Raw genomic sequence first — 6,098 nt, 5'->3', positions numbered from 1 at the left:
TGTTCCGTCCTCACACCTTATTACTATGGGGAGCAGAGCTTTCAGTCGCTCTGCTCCTCGGCTCTGGAACTCTCTTCCTCCTGCACTAAGAAATATTGACTCCCTCTCCGTATTTAAGACACAGCTCAAAACACATCTGTTTAAACTGGCTTATTTGCTTTAATGCTGATTTTATCTGTTGTCACGCTCTGTTTTGTAATTTTAACTTATTTTATGTATTTTATGACTACTGTTCCTTTTATTGTTTTTGTAAGGTGACCTTGGGTTTCTGAAAGGTGCCCTCAAATAAAATGTATTATTATTATTATTATTATTATTATTATTATTATTATTATTATTACAGAATATATGCCCCAAAATGTATTTTGTAACGTATTCCTTTACGTTACTCAATGTGAGTAACGTATTCTGAATACTTTGGATTACTTGATATATTATCATGCTTTTTACAACTACATAAATGTACTATTGCTGTGTTATTTATTACTATTACTGAAGGTCCGCGGCTCCGAACCGTAGTAAAGCGACCTCTGACTAATACGGCGGGTTCGTAGCCGAAAAATAGCTTTACTTTGTTGTGTGGGTCAACTTTGCTTGCGAGAGAGGCGAGAGACAGAGAGAGGCGTTGAAAGACTGCTCCAACGGAACTTGTTTCGGAGGAAAACAGGAACACAGTGTACAGTCGAGTCTTAATAGCCTACACAACTGGGCTCGTCAGGCACTCTTATTGGCTGCAGTGGTTATTATTATATTTGCATGCTTCCAGCTCCCGTATCTGCTCGATGACAACTCGTACTTTCAGGGCCGTGCAGAGAGGTTTAAAGGGGCGGGTGCTCAAAGTTAAAAAGGGGCACATTGAACCAGGCTGAATAACAGTATTGCAATAACAACAACACACATTCATCAAGAATCTAATATGGGCAACAAGGCAAAGCAAACATCGCCGATGTTTTACCTGATGGGTACATGGTAAATGGCCTGCATTTGTATAGCGTTTTTCTAGTCCTTAAAGACCCCAAAGCGCTTTACACTACATTCAGTCACAGCCACCCTGGGGCGCACTGACAGAGGCGAGGCTCTGTCAGCCCTCTGACCACCGCCAGTAGGCAAACATGGGGTTAGTATCTTGCCCAAGGATATTTGGCATGCAGCCAGGAGGCAGCCTGGGATCGAACCACCGACCTTCTGGTTAGTGGCTGACCTGCTCTGCCACCTGAGCTACAGCCACAGTACAATGTTGCTGTTGAGGTGTTTCTGCTGCTCCTGCTGCTGATAGTGCTGGAGGGCAGGGCTGTGTTGATCTGAGACTGTAGACATTAAAAAGTCCATAGGAGAGATGGTAGCTGATTAAACAAGTGTCATGAGATAATAACAAAATGCAAAGATTGGTGACAGCGCTTGGAACCATAAGGACACAAAAAACTGTGAGAAATAATTTAGGCTCTGCCTGTGAATCACTCTTTGCTTCTCTTCTTCCTTCCATCGCATCATTTCATATATCACTCTCCACTTGCTGTCTATCTGAGAACAAGGCACAACTTGTTATTGCAATAAACTATAATCTAATTATCCACACCTAACAACTCTTGCACTTAATCTAAATGATGACAGAAAAATGTTATAGCCCTGCCTTTAGTAGCCTCACACAGCTTCCTCACAGTTTCCTCCTCATGTCCTTACCAGCCATGTCTGGACAATGTTATATCATGAGTAATCCATCCATCCATCCATCCATCTTCATCCGCTTTGTCCGGGGCCGGGTCGCGGGGGCAGCAGCCTAAGCAAAGAGGCCCAGACCTCCCTCTCCCCAGCCACCTCCTCCAGCTTATCCGGGGGAATACCAAGGCGTTCCCAGGCCAGCCGAGAGATATAATCTCTCCAGCGTGTGTAATGAGTAATATTTTTTTTAAATCCATCTAAATAAAACACACACATGCACGCACACACAGTGACATTTTAGACCTTCTTCAGAATACTGAATATACTATGGGCATCATGGTGCTGATCCAGAATCCTTGCATTATTATTTATTACTAGAGCTACAATAATAAAGGAATGAGGAGGGGGAAGTAATAAATATGAAATAATGTATTTATGATGATTCCATTTGTTTCACTATCCACTCTGTGCAGGGGCAAAGTTTATTACATTTTTAAACTGTAGAGATACAATCATTTTACTCCTGTAAAATCCAAATTTTGTCTTATTTAAAATATAAATCTGATATAATCTGCTTCTTAATGTATGTTCTTTAAAATACAGCGTGTGTTTTTTAATATATTATAATTATAATAATGCATAATTATGTGGACATGCATATTAGATCGGGCAGCACGGTGGCACGGTGGTTAGCACTGTTGCCGCACAGCAAGAAGGTCCTGAGTTCAATTCCAACATCAGGCCGGGGTCTTTCTGTGTGGAGTTTGCATGTTCTCCCCATGTTTGTGTGGGGTACTCCGGCTTCCTCCCACCGTCCAAAGACATGCAGCTTGAGGGATAGGTTAATTGGAAAATCCAAATTGCCATTGTGTGAATGGTGTGAATGTGCGAGTGAATGTGAGTGCGAATGGTTGTCTGTCCCTGTGTGTTGGCCCTGCGACAGACTGGCGACCTGTCCAGGGTGTACCCCGCCTCTCGCCCTATGACAGCTGGGATAGGCTCCAGCGCCCCCCGCGACCCTGAAAAGGATAAGCGGAAGCGGATGGATGGATGCATATTAGATCGTTTTTTAGTGAAATATAATCCCCCCAGAAAGGCAGGAAAAGCCCGGAAACTTACTTTAAAACTAAATATGTTCCGTAAAACGGTGACAGCCTTACACAGGTAGCCAGCAGCTATGACCAGCACTACTTGTGCAGTTAAAAAAAGGACAGGTAATGTTTGTCGCGCTGTTGCACACACAGCACGCTCGTTTGTTTCAGTTCGTCAGTTGCAACAAGACAGCTTACCAACGTGTACGTAATAAGCTAATACTCCTGTGTGCTATACACTACAGTGTGCGCTGTACACTAGTGATGGCCCGCTTGAAGCTGAAGCTCCGGTGCGTGTGTCAAAAAAATCAACACACTGCTTCAGAAGCACTGTATCGAAGTTTGATTCGTTTGGCCAGAGTCACGTGATCGGTGACGTCCGAAGCTTCATTTAGAACCTAACTGCTTCGGTATCTGATTCAATGGTTTATAAGGAAGCGAATCATTCACGGGATTTGTGGAGTGTTTTGATGGTGACAGATAGCGAACCACTGATCATTCCACTGAGAGATTTGGAGCCAGCGAGGAATAGAGGAGGTTCTGTTGTGTGGGAGAATTTTGAGTTGATTTTTGTCAATCGGGTGGGTTTTACAGCTTTGTGTTCTGGCCGTTTACTTTTGTTTTGTGCGTGTTTATTATATCTGAAAACGGGAAAAAGATAAAATGTCAAAAATCTGCCTCCATAATATAAATATCATTAAATAACTTTAGAAAAACTTCCACTTGACTCTTTACATGTAATGTTGTAAAAATATATATTTTATTGTTTAATTAATCTGAAAATGTTAGTCTGCCAAATGTGCAGCAATTGAATTTATTTATTCTCTTTAGCTGATAGTTTGTGGGGCCCAGGTAGACTGTATAACTGCATCTCTACCAGTTTCTCTGCACTCCAGCCTCCTCTGGGCCATGTGAAGGGATTTTCCTTAAGGCAGGATAAATGATCTCCACGAAAAGGAACAGGTTCGGCCATCGCACACTAGAACAAATTCTCTTTTTAAATAAAAATGAAAAAGGGTTACCTTAAATGCATCATGTTTTTAATTTGCAATTTCATAAGCATTTTTCCTTTCCATTTCACAATCAATTCTACCCACAGGTCAAAAATATGTCTGGGAAAATTTCCCTAATATAATATTATTTATAAATACACCTGTCTAGCGATTAATTGCATAAGTGCATGGAGGCAGGACCTCAGGGCAGAAGCATACTCCATAATGTGTTGTACATTATTATATGTATATATTATATGTAACGTGGTATTTTTCAATTATTGTATTTACTAACATCAAGAAGTCACAAGCAAAGGAAGACCACACCATGGTGCATGTTTAAACAAGGACACCTACCCGCTTCAGGACACCTACACCAGGAGATGCCGGACTAGAGAAGCGCAGATACTGAAGGACCCGTCCCATCCTGGCAACAAACTGTTCCAACTTCTGCAATCTGGTAGAAGGTTCCGCATCTTCCGGGAAAGGACAGAGAGACTCAAGAGGAGCTTCTATCCCCAAGCCATCCGTGCCCTAAACACACACACCCGCCCTCTCACATCATCTATAATTGACTGAGTCAGGACTCTTCCAGACACTAAACCAAGGCACAATGTACATTTCAATTCCTTTAATTTTAAATATGTTTATATTGTCTATCCTGTAAAATAGTCAGATGTCTATTCATATTAATGTACAGAATTCACCTGCTTGCTGCTACTGCTGCACATTCACCCAGTGTATATACTACACACACACACACACATATATATATATATATATATATATATATATATATATATATATATATATATATATATATATATATATATGATGTTTTTCCTCTACACCCCCCCCCCCCCCCAATTTTTTGGCACATGTCGAGGAGCGTGTCAGGCTACATTTCACTGTGTGTTATACTTGTATAACTGCATGTGACATATAAAGAACCTTGAACCTTGAGAGTTTACTGGTCAAAACTATTTATTAAACAAATAAAACACATTTTTTTAACCACCAAAAAATACACGTTCAAAGCAACACAACAGCGGCCCAATATCAGACAAAACTCCACTCTGTAGAGTAGGCAATCGTAATGAAGCAGTTGGTTTTATTTTGTGGATTCAAGCTGCTCTTTGTATTTTTGGCCACCAGATGTCACCAAACAGGACTGTGTTGAAAAGCTTCGAGTAATGAACCGTTTTTCAATACAAGCTTCAGTGCTTCAGAAAGCTTCATTTGGCCATCACTACTGTACACCTACTTACTGGTTTTGTCGCATCAGTCTGTGTCTCTGAGTTAACTTGTGTTTCTCCTACAGCTCCGAACCGCAACAAATGCGCGTGCTCTTTGTGAGCTCGTTCCCGTCTCGTAACCAGCGCGTTCTGCCGTCAAGGGCGATCATTGGTTAAATGTGATCATGTGACTGATGCAAGCCAGATCCTTTTATTTAGCAAAACTGTGATTAATAGTTAAATATTATTGTTGAGGGGCACAGACAGGACTCCGCACGCACACACACATTAAAAAAAATTATATATATATATCTTTTAAAGTTGCCTCAACAAAAGGGCACTTTGGGCACCCATCAGGAAAGGGGCGGGTGCTCAAGTCCCTCTAGCCCCCCCCTCTGCACGTGCCTGCGTACTTTTCTCCCTCCCTCGCGCTCACACACAGACACATAACGGATATGGCAGTCCATTCTCCCTACAGCACGGACTACACTGCCCATGATGCTACATTCTTTAGCGCTATGCCTGTAATCCTCTGCCTGTTGCCTTCATTTTAAATCATGCAGCATGAATAGTATCTGACCTTCTTGATGGATGCTCAATCATCCAGGTAAGAAAATCCACAAAAGTTGATTCTGTTCTTCTTGAAGTAGCATTTTCAAGAAGATGTTTTGTCACTCATCAAAATATCATCCAAGTGACAGTGAGCACTTGGGTGGTCTTTCCCTTTTAGGTGAAAAGGTGCTGGTTTCAGTCATTATGCAAATGCACTGTTTATAAGATTGGGGAAACTGCAGTCAGCTGAGACTGAAGAAGTCACTTGGATGAGTGACGAAACGTTTCTCCCACTGAAAACCCTGATTTCCAGATTAACAGAATCAACTTTTGAAGATTTACTTACCTGGACGATTGAGCCTGCATTAGGATCGTATTTTCTAGTCTTTGGCTTGGAAGGACGTTTGCTTGGAAGCATATCTGGCGATGCTTCAACCTCTGCTTTGCGTTTGTGTGGGAGCCCTGTCAAAAAACCTGTCCATTATGCTAGCAGTGTCCAAGCATTCTTTTTTTAATCCATACCGTGCCCCCACTTTGGGTACCACTAGCATAATAGATAATGAAGTGCC

This window comes from Aulonocara sp. 'chitande type north' Nkhata Bay, linkage group LG16 (assembly GCF_057382095.1).
Source record: "Aulonocara sp. 'chitande type north' Nkhata Bay isolate Kocher_YH1m ecotype deep benthic linkage group LG16, A_spYH_male_GT1.1, whole genome shotgun sequence".
Classification (NCBI taxonomy): Eukaryota; Metazoa; Chordata; class Actinopteri; order Cichliformes; family Cichlidae; genus Aulonocara; species Aulonocara sp. 'chitande type north' Nkhata Bay.
The sequence above is the reverse complement of the archived record's forward strand: the minus strand, read 5'-3'. Positions refer to the sequence as shown.